General features: G+C 41.5%; 1 pseudogene; it reads right to left on the minus strand.

Moving 5' to 3' along the window:
- Window positions 1-10398: 10398 nt before the first annotated feature.
- Window positions 10399-13108, minus strand: LOC106591611 (piggyBac transposable element-derived protein 4-like; annotated as a pseudogene).
- Between the last annotated feature and the right edge of the window lie 999 nt (window positions 13109-14107).

Genomic DNA, 14107 nt, shown 5'->3' on the forward strand with positions numbered 1-14107 from the left:
TAGTTCGGCATGACCGGGGTCACTGTTTTTGTGTCAAAAAAATAAACAAATAAAAATAAAAAATCTGAGCTTTTTTTGTAAAAATGGTTCTAAAATATTTTTTTAGGCCTGTCCAAAATGTCGCTAGTTCGGCATGATCGGAGTCATCGTTTTTGATGACAAAAATAGAAATCCGCAATTTTTTGTGAAAATGGTTTTAAAATGTTTTTTTTAGGCCTGTCCAGAATGTCGCTAGTTCGGCATGACCGGGGTCACTGTTTTTGTGTCGTGAAAATGAAGAAAAAAAATCTGCAATTTTTTGTGAAAATGGTTTTAAAACTTTTTTTTAGGCCTGTCGAAAATGTCGCTAGTTCGGCATAATCGGAGTCATTGTTTTTGGTGACAAAAATAGAAATCTGCAATTTTTTGTGAAAATAGTTTTAAAATGTTTTTTTAGGCCTGTTCAGAATGTCGCTAGTTCAGCATGACCGGTCACTGTTTTTGTGTCGTGAAAATGAAGAAAAAAAAATCTGCAATTTTTTGTGAAAATGGTTTTAAAACATTTTTTTAGGCCTGTCCAAAATGTCGCTAGTTCGGCATGATCGGAGTCATCGTTTTTGGTGACAAAAATAGAAATCTGCAATTTTTTGTGAAAATGTTTTTTAAATGTTTTTTTAGGGCTGTCCAGAATGTCGCTAGTTCGGCATGACCGGGGTCACTTTTTTTGTGTCAAAAAAATGAAAAAAAAAATCTGCAATTTTTTGTGAAAATGGTTATAAAATGTTTTTTTAGGCCTGTCCAGAATGTCGATAGTTCGGCATGACCGGGGTCACTGTTTTTGTGTCAAAAAAATAAATAAATAAAAATAAAAAATCTGAGCTATTTTTGTAAAAATGGTTCTAAAATATTTTTTTAGGCCTGTCCAAAATGTCGCTAGTTCGGCATGATCGGAGTCATCGTTTTTGATGACAAAAATAGAAATCTGCAATTTTTTGTGAAAATAGTTTTAAAATGTTTTTTTAGGCCTGTCCAGAATGTCGCTAGTTCAGCATGACCGGGGTCACTGTTTTTGTGTCGTGAAAATGAAAAAAAAATACCTGCAATTTTTGGTGAAAATGGTTATAAAATGTTTTTTTAGGCCTGTCCAGAATGTCGATAGTTCGGCATGATCGGAGTTATCGTTTTTGGTGACAAAAATAGAAATCTACAATTTTTTGTGAAAATGGTTTTAAAATGTTTTTTTTAGGCCTGTCCAGAATGTCGCTTTTTCGGCATGATCGGAGTCATCGTTTTTAGGGACAAAATAGAAATCTGCAATTTTTTGTGAAAATGTTTTAAAATGTTTTTTTAGGCCTGTCCAGAATGTCGCTAGTTCGGCTTGACCGGGGTCACTTTTTTTGTGTCACAAAAATGAAAAAAAAAAAATCTGCAATTTTTTGTGAAAATGGTTATAAAATGTTTTTTTAGGCCTGTCCAGAATGTCGATAGTTCGGCATGACCGGGGTCACTGTTTTTGTGTCAAAAAATGAAAAAAAAAATCTGAGCTATTTTTGTGAAAATTGTTCTAAAATGTTTTTTTTAGGCCTGTCCAAAATGTCGCTAGTTCAGCATGACCGGTCACTGTTTTTGTGTCGTGAAAATGAAAAAAAAATACCTGCAATTTTTGGTGAAAATGGTTATAAAATGTTTTTTTAGGCCTGTCCAGAATGTCGATAGTTCGGCATGATCGGAGTCATCGTTTTTGATGACAAAAATAGAAATCTGCAATTTTTTGTGAAAATGGTTTTAAAATGTTTTTTTAGGCCTGTCCAGAATGTCGATAGTTCGGCATGACCGGGGTCACTGTTTTTGTGTCAAAAAAATAAACAAATAAAAATAAAAAATCTGAGCTTTTTTTGTAAAAATGGTTCTAAAATATTTTTTTAGGCCTGTCCAAAATGTCGCTAGTTCGGCATGATCGGAGTCATCGTTTTTGATGACAAAAATAGAAATCTGCAATTTTTTGTGAAAATGGTTTTAAAATGTTTTTTTAGGCCTGTCCAGAATGTCGCTAGTTCGGCATGACCGGGGTCACTGTTTTTGTGTCGTGAAAATGAAGAAAAAAAAATCTGCAATTTTTTGTGAAAATGGTTTTAAAACTTTTTTTTAGGCCTGTCGAAAATGTCGCTAGTTCGGCATAATCGGAGTCATCGTTTTTGGTGACAAAAATAGAAATCTGCAATTTTTTGTGAAAATAGTTTTAAAATGTTTTTTTAGGCCTGTTCAGAATGTCGCTAGTTCAGCATGACCGGTCACTGTTTTTGTGTCGTGAAAATGAAGAAAAAAAAATCTGCAATTTTTTGTGAAAATGGTTTTAAAACATTTTTTTAGGCCTGTCCAAAATGTCGCTAGTTCGGCATGATCGGAGTCATCGTTTTTGGTGACAAAAATAGAAATCTGCAATTTTTGTGAAAATGGTTTTTAAATGTTTTTTTAGGGCTGTCCAGAATGTCGCTAGTTCGGCATGACCGGGGTCACTTTTTTGTGTCACAAAAATGAAAAAAAAAATCTGCAATTTTTTGTGAAAATGGTTATAAAATGTTTTTTTAGGCCTGTCCAGAATGTCGATAGTTCGGCATGACCGGGGTCACTGTTTTTGTGTCAAAAAATAAATAAATAAAAATAAAAAATCTGAGCTATTTTTGTAAAAATGGTTCTAAAATATTTTTTTAGGCCTGTCCAAAATGTCGCTAGTTCGGCATGATCGGAGTCATCGTTTTTGATGACAAAAATAGAAATCTGCAATTTTTTGTGAAAATAGTTTTAAAATGTTTTTTTAGGCCTGTCCAGAATGTCGCTAGTTCAGCATGACCGGGGTCACTGTTTTTGTGTCGTGAAAATGAAAAAAAAAATACCTGCAATTTTTGGTGAAAATGGTTATAAAATGTTTTTTTAGGCCTGTCCAGAATGTCGATAGTTCGGCATGATCGGAGTTATCGTTTTTGGTGACAAAAATAGAAATCTACAATTTTTTGTGAAAATGGTTTTAAAATGTTTTTTTTAGGCCTGTCCAGAATGTCGCTTTTTCGGCATGATCGGAGTCATCGTTTTTAGGGACAAAATAGAAATCTGCAATTTTTTGTGAAAATGTTTTAAAATGTTTTTTTAGGCCTGTCCAGAATGTCGCTAGTTCGGCTTGACCGGGGTCACTTTTTTTGTGTCACAAAAATGAAAAAAAAAAAATCTGCAATTTTTTGTGAAAATGGTTATAAAATGTTTTTTTAGGCCTGTCCAGAATGTCGATAGTTCGGCATGACCGGGGTCACTGTTTTTGTGTCAAAAAATGAAAAAAAAAATCTGAGCTATTTTTGTGAAAATTGTTCTAAAATGTTTTTTTTAGGCCTGTCCAAAATGTCGCTAGTTCAGCATGACCGGTCACTGTTTTTGTGTCGTGAAAATGAAAAAAAAATACCTGCAATTTTTGGTGAAAATGGTTATAAAATGTTTTTTTAGGCCTGTCCAGAATGTCGATAGTTCGGCATGATCGGAGTCATCGTTTTTGATGACAAAAATAGAAATCTGCAATTTTTTGTGAAAATGGTTTTAAAATGTTTTTTTTAGGCCTGTCCAGAATGTCGATAGTTCGGCATGACCGGGGTCACTGTTTTTGTGTCAAAAAAATAAACAAATAAAAATAAAAAATCTGAGCTTTTTTTGTAAAAATGGTTCTAAAATATTTTTTTAGGCCTGTCCAGAATGTCGCTAGTTCGGCATGACCGGGGTCACTGTTTTTGTGTCGTGAAAATGAAGAAAAAAAAATCTGCAATTTTTTGTGAAAATGGTTTTAAAACTTTTTTTTAGGCCTGTCGAAAATGTCGCTAGTTCGGCATAATCGGAGTCATTGTTTTTGGTGACAAAAATAGAAATCTGCAATTTTTTGTGAAAATAGTTTTAAAATGTTTTTTTAGGCCTGTTCAGAATGTCGCTAGTTCAGCATGACCGGTCACTGTTTTTGTGTCGTGAAAATGAAGAAAAAAAAATCTGCAATTTTTTGTGAAAATGGTTTTAAAACATTTTTTTAGGCCTGTCCAAAATGTCGCTAGTTCGGCATGATCGGAGTCATCGTTTTTGGTGACAAAAATAGAAATCTGCAATTTTTTGTGAAAATGTTTTTTAAATGTTTTTTTAGGGCTGTCCAGAATGTCGCTAGTTCGGCATGACCGGGGTCACTTTTTTTGTGTCACAAAAATGAAAAAAAAAAAATCTGCAATTTTTTGTGAAAATGGTTATAAAATGTTTTTTTTAGGCCTGTCCAGAATGTCGATAGTTCGGCATGACCGGGGTCACTGTTTTTGTGTCAAAAAAATAAATAAATAAAAATAAAAAATCTGAGCTTTTTTTGTAAAAATGGTTCTAAAATATTTTTTTAGGCCTGTCCAAAATGTCGCTAGTTCGGCATGATCGGAGTCATCGTTTTTGATGACAAAAATAGAAATCTGCAATTTTTGTGAAAATGGTTTTAAAATGTTTTTTTAGGCCTGTCCAGAATGTCGATAGTTCGGCATGACCGGGGTCACTGTTTTTGTGTCAAAAAAATAAATAAATAAAAATAAAAAATCGGAGCTTTTTTTGTAAAAATGGTTCTAAAATATTTTTTTAGGCCTGTCCAAAATGTCGCTAGTTCGGCATGATCGGAGTCATCGTTTTTGATGACAAAAATAGAAATCTGCAATTTTTTGTGAAAATAGTTTTAAAATGTTTTTTTAGGCCTGTCCAGAATGTCGCTAGTTCAGCATGACCGGGGTCACTGTTTTTGTGTCGTGAAAATGAAAAAAAAATACCTGCAATTTTTGGTGAAAATGGTTATAAAATGTTTTTTTAGGCCTGTCCAGAATGTCGATAGTTCGGCATGACTGGGGTCACTGTTTTTGTGTCAAAAAATGAAAAAAAGAATTCTGAGCTTTTTTTTTGAAAATGGTTCTAAAATGCTTTTTTTTTAGGCCTGTCCAAAATGTCGCTAGTTCGGCATGATCGGAGTTATCGTTTTTGGTGACAAAAATAGAAATCTACAATTTTTGTGAAAATGGTTTTAAAATGTTTTTTTAGGCCTGTCCAGAATGTCGCTTTTCGGCATGATCGGAGTCATCGTTTTTAGGGACAAAATAGAAATCTGCAATTTTTGTGAAAATGTTTTAAAATGTTTTTTTAGGCCTGTCCAGAATGTCGCTAGTTCGGCTTGACCGGGGTCACTTTTTTGTGTCACAAAAATGAAAAAAAAATCTGCAATTTTTTGTGAAAATGGTTATAAAATGTTTTTTAGGCCTGTCCAGAATGTCGATAGTTCGGCATGACCGGGGTCACTGTTTTTGTGTCAAAAAATGAAAAAAAAATCTGAGCTATTTTTGTGAAAATTGTTCTAAAATGTTTTTTTAGGCCTGTCCAAAATGTCGCTAGTTCGGCATGATCGGAGTGATTGTTTTTGGTGACAAAAATAGAAATCTGCAATTTTTGTGAAAATAGTTTTAAAATGTTTTTTAGGCCTGTCCAGAATGTCGCTAGTTCAGCATGACCGGTCACTGTTTTTGTGTCGTGAAAATGAAAAAAAAATACCTGCAATTTTTGGTGAAAATGGTTATAAAATGTTTTTTAGGCCTGTCCAGAATGTCGATAGTTCGGCATGATCGGAGTCATCGTTTTTGATGACAAAAATAGAAATCTGCAATTTTTTGTGAAAATGGTTTTAAAATGTTTTTTTTAGGCCTGTCCAGAATGTCGATAGTTCGGCATGACCGGGGTCACTGTTTTTGTGTCAAAAAAATAAACAAATAAAAATAAAAAATCTGAGCTTTTTTTGTAAAAATGGTTCTAAAATATTTTTTTAGGCCTGTCCAAAATGTCGCTAGTTCGGCATGATCGGAGTCATCGTTTTTGATGACAAAAATAGAAATCTGCAATTTTTTGTGAAAATGGTTTTAAAATGTTTTTTTTAGGCCTGTCCAGAATGTCGCTAGTTCGGCATGACCGGGGTCACTGTTTTTGTGTCGTGAAAATGAAGAAAAAAAAATCTGCAATTTTTTGTGAAAATGGTTTTAAAACTTTTTTTTAGGCCTGTCGAAAATGTCGCTAGTTCGGCATAATCGGAGTCATTGTTTTTGGTGACAAAAATAGAAATCTGCAATTTTTTGTGAAAATAGTTTTAAAATGTTTTTTTAGGCCTGTTCAGAATGTCGCTAGTTCAGCATGACCGGTCACTGTTTTTGTGTCGTGAAAATGAAGAAAAAAAAATCTGCAATTTTTTGTGAAAATGGTTTTAAAACATTTTTTTAGGCCTGTCCAAAATGTCGCTAGTTCGGCATGATCGGAGTCATCGTTTTTGGTGACAAAAATAGAAATCTGCAATTTTTTGTGAAAATGTTTTTTAAATGTTTTTTTAGGGCTGTCCAGAATGTCGCTAGTTCGGCATGACCGGGGTCACTTTTTTTGTGTCACAAAAATGAAAAAAAAAAAATCTGCAATTTTTTGTGAAAATGGTTATAAAATGTTTTTTTTAGGCCTGTCCAGAATGTCGATAGTTCGGCATGACCGGGGTCACTGTTTTTGTGTCAAAAAATGAAAAAAAAAAATCTGAGCTATTTTTGTAAAAATGGTTCTAAAATATTTTTTTAGGCCTGTCCAAAATGTCGCTAGTTCGGCATGATCGGAGTCATGGTTTTTGATGACAAAAATAGAAATCTGCAATTTTTTGTGAAAATGGTTTTAAAATGTTTTTTTAGGCCTGTCCAGAATGTCGATAGTTCGGCATGACCGGGGTCACTGTTTTTGTGTCAAAAAAATAAATAAATAAAAATAAAAAATCTGAGCTTTTTTTGTAAAAATGGTTCTAAAATATTTTTTTAGGCCTGTCCAAAATGTCGCTAGTTCGGCATGATCGGAGTCATCGTTTTTGATGACAAAAATAGAAATCTGCAATTTTTATGAAAATGGTTTTAAAATGTTTTTTTAGGCCTGTCCAGAATGTCGATAGTTCGGCATGACCGGGGTCACTGTTTTTGTGTCAAAAAAATAAATAAATAAAAATAAAAAATCGGAGCTTTTTTTGTAAAAATGGTTCTAAAATATTTTTTTAGGCCTGTCCAAAATGTCGCTAGTTCGGCATGATCGGAGTCATCGTTTTTGATGACAAAAATAGAAATCTGCAATTTTTGTGAAAATGGTTTTAAAATGTTTTTTAGGCCTGTCCAGAATGTCGATAGTTCGGCATGACCGGGGTCACTGTTTTTGTGTCAAAAAAATAAATAAATAAAAATAAAAAATCGGAGCTTTTTTTGTAAAAATGGTTCTAAAATATTTTTTTAGGCCTGTCCAAAATGTCGCTAGTTCGGCATGATCGGAGTCATCGTTTTTGATGACAAAAATAGAAATCTGCAATTTTTTGTGAAAATAGTTTTAAAATGTTTTTTTAGGCCTGTCCAGAATGTCGCTAGTTCAGCATGACCGGGGTCACTGTTTTTGTGTCGTGAAAATGAAAAAAAAATACCTGCAATTTTTGGTGAAAATGGTTATAAAATGTTTTTTTAGGCCTGTCCAGAATGTCGATAGTTCGGCATGACCGGGGTCACTGTTTTTGTGTCAATAAAATGAAAAAAAGAATTCTGAGCTTTTTTTTTGAAAATGGTTCTAAAATGCTTTTTTTTAGGCCTGTCCAAAATGTCGCTAGTTCGGCATGACCGGGGTCACTGTTTTTGTGTCACGAAAATGAAGAAAAAAAAATCAGCAATTTTTGGTGTAAATGGTTTTAAAAAAAATTTTTAGGCCTGTCCAGAATGTCGCTTTTTCGGCATGATCGGAGTCATCGTTATTAGGGACAAAATAGAAATCTACAATTTTTTGTGAAAATGGTTTTAAAATGTTTTTTAGGCCTGTCCAGAATGTCGATAGTTCGGCATGACCGGGGTCACTGTTTTTGTGTCACGAAAATGAAAAAAAAATATCAGCAATTTTTGGTGAAAATGTTTCAAAAAATTTTTTTTAGGCCTGTCCAGAATGTCGCTTTTTCGGCATGATCGGAGTCAACGTTTTTAGGGACAAAATAGAAATCTGCAATTTTTTGTGAAAATGGTTTTTAAATGTTTTTTTTAGGCCTGTCCAGAATGTCGATAGTTCGGCATGACCGGGGTCACTGTCTTTGTGTCACTAAAATGAAAAAAAAATACCTGCAATTTTTGGTGAAAATGGTTATAAAATGTTTTTTTAGGCCTGTCCAGAATGTCGATAGTTCGGCATGATCGGAGTCATCGTTTTTGATGACAAAAATAGAAATCTGCAATTTTTTGTGAAAATGGTTTTAAAATGTTTTTTTTAGGCCTGTCCAGAATGTCGATAGTTCGGCATGACCGGGGTCACTGTTTTTGTGTCAAAAAAATAAACAAATAAAAATAAAAAATCTGAGCTTTTTTTGTAAAAATGGTTCTAAAATATTTTTTAGGCCTGTCCAAAATGTCGCTAGTTCGGCATGATCGGAGTCATCGTTTTTGATGACAAAAATAGAAATCTGCAATTTTTTGTGAAAATGGTTTTAAAATGTTTTTTTAGGCCTGTCCAGAATGTCGATAGTTCGGCATGACCGGGGTCACTGTTTTTGTGTCAAAAAATAAATAAATAAAAATAAAAAATCGGAGCTTTTTTTGTAAAAATGGTTCTAAAATATTTTTTTAGGCCTGTCCAAAATGTCGCTAGTTCGGCATGATCGGAGTCATCGTTTTTGATGACAAAAATAGAAATCTGCAATTTTTTGTGAAAATGGTTTTAAAATGTTTTTTTAGGCCTGTCCAGAATGTCGATAGTTCGGCATGACCGGGGTCACTGTTTTTGTGTCAAAAAAATAAATAAATAAAAATAAAAAATCGGAGCTTTTTTTGTAAAAATGGTTCTAAAATATTTTTTTAGGCCTGTCCAAAATGTCGCTAGTTCGGCATGATCGGAGTCATCGTTTTTGATGACAAAATAGAAATCTGCAATTTTTGTGAAAATAGTTTTAAAATGTTTTTTTAGGCCTGTCCAGAATGTCGCTAGTTCAGCATGACCGGGGTCACTGTTTTTGTGTCGTGAAAATGAAAAAAAAATACCTGCAATTTTTGGTGAAAATGGTTATAAAATGTTTTTTTAGGCCTGTCCAGAATGTCGATAGTTCGGCATGACCGGGGTCACTGTTTTTGTGTCAATAAAATGAAAAAAAGAATTCTGAGCTTTTTTTTTGAAAATGGTTCTAAAATGCTTTTTTTTTAGGCCTGTCCAAAATGTCGCTAGTTCGGCATGACCGGGGTCACTGTTTTTGTGTCACGAAAATGAAGAAAAAAAAATCAGCAATTTTTGGTGTAAATGGTTTTAAAAAAAATTTTTAGGCCTGTCCAGAATGTCGCTTTTTCGGCATGATCGGAGTCATCGTTATTAGGGACAAAATAGAAATCTACAATTTTTTGTGAAAATGGTTTTAAAATGTTTTTTAGGCCTGTCCAGAATGTCGATAGTTCGGCATGACCGGGGTCACTGTTTTTGTGTCACGAAAATGAAAAAAAAATATCAGCAATTTTTGGTGAAAATGTTTCAAAAAATTTTTTTAGGCCTGTCCAGAATGTCGCTTTTTCGGCATGATCGGAGTCAACGTTTTTAGGGACAAAATAGAAATCTGCAATTTTTTGTGAAAATGGTTTTAAATGTTTTTTTTAGGCCTGTCCAGAATGTCGATAGTTCGGCATGACCGGGGTCACTGTCTTTGTGTCACTAAAATGAAAAAAAAATACCTGCAATTTTTGGTGAAAATGGTTATAAAATGTTTTTTTAGGCCTGTCCAGAATGTCGATAGTTCGGCATGATCGGAGTCATCGTTTTTGATGACAAAAATAGAAATCTGCAATTTTTTGTGAAAATGGTTTTAAAATGTTTTTTTTAGGCCTGTCCAGAATGTCGATAGTTCGGCATGACCGGGGTCACTGTTTTTGTGTCAAAAAAATAAACAAATAAAAATAAAAAATCTGAGCTTTTTTTGTAAAAATGGTTCTAAAATATTTTTTTAGGCCTGTCCAAAATGTCGCTAGTTCGGCATGATCGGAGTCATCGTTTTTGATGACAAAAATAGAAATCTGCAATTTTTTGTGAAAATGGTTTTAAAATGTTTTTTTAGGCCTGTCCAGAATGTCGCTAGTTCGGCATGACCGGGGTCACTGTTTTTGTGTCGTGAAAATGAAGAAAAAAAAATCTGCAATTTTTTGTGAAAATGGTTTTTAAACTTTTTTTTAGGCCTGTCGAAAATGTCGCTAGTTCGGCATAATCGGAGTCATCGTTTTTGGTGACAAAAATAGAAATCTGCAATTTTTTGTGAAAATGGTTTTTAACCCTCCCGTTGTCCTCCCATTCTGCCTACTCCCCGTGTCCCCGGGCGGGTCACCCTGTCCCGTCTCGGCTAAAGGCCCAGAGGGCACAAGTGTGACAGTAGGCGTGCGAACAGCCTTTGCAGATGTATTTCTTACACCTGCAGCACGCCGTGTGTGTCTTGGCGTCCTTCTTGGGCGGGCAGAGCTGACACCTCTTCCTCTTACTGGCCACCAGCGGGCGGCGGCCGGGCCAGCGGCGTCCGGCCGGGCGGCGCGCTCCCGGGCCGGGCGGAGGAGCGGCGTCGCGGTCGGCACTCTGCAGGACTTTGACGAGCGCGGACGCGGCTTCGGTGCGGGGGAGACGCTGCCTTCTTTGTATCAAGGGCTTGACAAGCGCCTTTCCCAGCTGCTCCAGGAACACCCTCCTCTTGTTCCGCTTCCGAGGCATCCAGTCGGGCTTGATCTCTCGCCATATGACAAAGGCGTTGTAGGAGGACACGTCGAGGATGTTGTGGAAGATGACCAGGGGCCAGCGGGCGGTCATCCGTCTGCAGCTGTAGGTGCCGACCACCTTGTCTAGGTTGTCCACGCCGCCCTTGTTGCGGTTGTAGTCTAGGATGAGGGCCGGCTTCCGGTCGCGGCGATCGCTGACGTCGGCCTCCGCGTGCAGCGTGCTCAGGAGCAGCACGTTCTTATTTCTCTTTGCCAGGTAGGACACCAGAGTGGCGGTGGGCGTGAAGGCGAACCTGGAGGACGAGACCTGTCTGCCCTTTGACTGGAGCAGCGCGGGAGGGAGCTCGGGCTTGTTCTTTCGCACCGTGCCGACCATGGTGAGGTTCCTCTCGAGGAGCCGCTGGCCGAGTTCGTAGGAGGTGAAGAAATTGTCGCAGGTGACGTTGTGACCGGGCGGGCAGCCCCTGCGTGAGATCGAGGACGACGCGGGCGCCCTGGTTCTTCTCGGGGGCTCCGCCGGCCGCCTTACCGGTGTAGACTTGCATCTTCCAAGCGTAGCTGGACTTGGCGTCGCAGGCCACCCACGACTTGATTCCGTATTTGGCCGGCTTGCTGGGGATGTACTGTCGGAAAGGACAGCGCCCTTTCGGGAGAGGGAGAGGAAGGAGATTAGAGGAGGCGGCGGCGGCGGCGGAGTCACTGATGCTGACGCTAACTCTCTATACTACCGCTGGCTCATCAAGCAGCGTCATGCTGACGCTGATGCTGCTGCTGCTGATGATGATGATGATGATGATGATGTGTGATGATGATGATGATGATGCCGCTACCCCTCTATACTACCGCTGGCTCATCATTGGGGTGGGAGTCGAACGGCGTTTATGTTACACGCCGCCGATGCTACCGCTGACGCTACCTCTCTATACTACACAGATACACAGATACACAGATACACAGATACACAGATACACAGATACACAGACGGTACCTCTGAACGGGACCAGTTGTTGGTCCACCGTCAAGTCAGACCCCGGGTTGAGAGGAAGGAGATTAGCAGCGTCGTGCTGCTGATGCTACTGCTGCTGATGCTACTGCTGCTGTTGCTGACGACGCCGCTGTTGCCGACGATGATGATGCTGTTGCTGACGATGATGCCGCTACCCCTCTATACTACCGCTGGCTCATCATCGGGGGCGCACGCACGGCGTTTATGTTACACGCCGACGCTACCTCTCTATAGTACACTCACTGCAGATACGCACAGACACTCACAGCAGACGCACAGACACTCACAGCAGACGCACACGCACACACACACGCACACACACGCACACACACGCACACACACGCACACACACGCACACACACGCACACACACGCAGACGGTACCTCTGAACGGGACCAGTTGTTCGTCCACCGTCAAGTCGGGCCCCGGGTTGTAGAGGGCCGGCAGCCGCTCCTCCCACAGGTCCCAGACCTCTCTTATGGCCGCCAGTCTGTCGGCGGCGAGTCTCGCGGGTCTCGACCGGGCGGTCGTCGAATCGCAGCAGCCTCGAGTACTTGTGAAAGACCTTGAGCGGCATGGTGGCTCGGAACACGGTCCTGCCGCTCTCCGCGTCCCACAGGCTGGCCGCGGCCTCGCCCCGGGACCTGTAGACGCCCGCTAGGATCAGCAGCCCTAGGTAGGCGCGCAGGTCGACCGAGTCCATGGGTCGCCAGCCGTCGCCGTATTTTCTCACCCCCTGCAGATTGGTCATGTCCACCACGATCCTTTCTATCGCCGGCGTGACAAACAGCCGGAAGGCGGACTCGATGTCGGCGCGGCGACGCCCGCGTGAGGCCGTAGGGCCGGGCGTCACCGCGGGGCCGGGGTGGCGGACGGCGCGGGGCGGGTCCGGGCCGCGATAGGCCTCGGAGGACCATTTGATTTTGCCGTTTTTTGACAGCAACGTCTCCCTTCGGGCCCTTTGGGCAGAGGCCGCCGCCGCCGCCGCCGTGTCCTCTGGCTCTGGCTCTCTGTCTCGCTCTCGGGCGGCGGCCGTGTCTCCCTCTCGCTCTTCCTCCTCCGAAGAACAAGAAGAAGAAGAAGAACAAGAAGAAGAGGAGCGCGACCGCAAGGCCGAGTCGTCCGCGTCACGTTCGGGGTCGTATTCCTCGCCGTCTTCGTCTTCCGAAACGTCCTCCTCTTCGGAATCGCAAAAGTCTTCTTCGTCTTCTCGGTCGACGCTGGAGGCTATCTGTTCCAGGACCTGAGCCGCGCTGAAATCGGGACCGCGGCGAGGCGCCGGCTGCTGCCTCGCGCTCGGCGGGGCCGTACACCTCGCCATCGTCCTCATCGTCGTCCTCGTCGTGTTCGTCGTGTTTGTCTTTTTCTTTTTCTTTTTCTTCTTCTTCTTCTTCTTCTTCTTCTTCTTCTTCTTCTTCCTGACAATATTAGTAGCCTCTCTACGGCCGGCCGACTGCACGCTGACGCGCCGCGCCCGGCCCGGGGGTCTCTCTGACCCGGGCCTGGACAACTGCAGAGGGGTGATTACGACGCACGCGCTGCTGACGCTTCCCCGGTCTCTCTGACCCGGGCCTGGACAACTGCAGAGGGGTGATTACGACGTACGCGCTGCTGACGCTTCCCCCGGGTCTCTCTGACCCGGCCTGGACTCGGGTGGAACGGCTCCTAACGCGCCGCCGACGCGTTGCTGACGCGCGCCCGGCCCCCGGGGTCTCTCTGACCCGGGCCTGGACAACTGCAGAGGGGTGATTACGACGCACGCGTTGCTGACGCCGCGCCCGGCCCCCGGGGGTCTCTCTGACCCGGGCCTGGACAACTGCAGAGGGGTGATTACGACGCACGCGCTGCTGACGCGAGCCCGGCCCCGGGGGGTCTCTCTGACCCGGGCCTGGACAACTGCAGAGGGGTGATTACGACGACGCGCGTTGCTGACGCGCGCCCGGCCCCGGGGGGTCTCTCTGACCCGGGCCTGGACAACTGCAGAGGGGTGATTACGACGCACGCGTTGCTGACGCGCGCCCGGCCCCCGGGGGGTCTCTCTGACCCGGGCCTGGACAACTGCAGAGGGGTGATTACGACGTACGCGCTGCTGACGCTTCCCCCCGGGTCTCTCTGACCCGGCCTGGACTCGGGGTGGAACGGCTCCTAACGCGTGGCCGAGCCAGGGGGTCTCTCTGACCCGGCCTGGACGCGGGGGAACGGCTCCTAACGCGCGGCCGAGCCGGCGGGTCGCTCTGACCCGGCCTGGACAACGGGAGGGTTATATGTTTTTTTAGGCCTGTCCAGAATGTCGCTAGTTCGGCATGACCGGTGTCACTGT

Source organism: Salmo salar, unplaced genomic scaffold (genome assembly GCF_905237065.1).
Source record: "Salmo salar unplaced genomic scaffold, Ssal_v3.1, whole genome shotgun sequence".
Classification (NCBI taxonomy): Eukaryota; Metazoa; Chordata; class Actinopteri; order Salmoniformes; family Salmonidae; genus Salmo; species Salmo salar.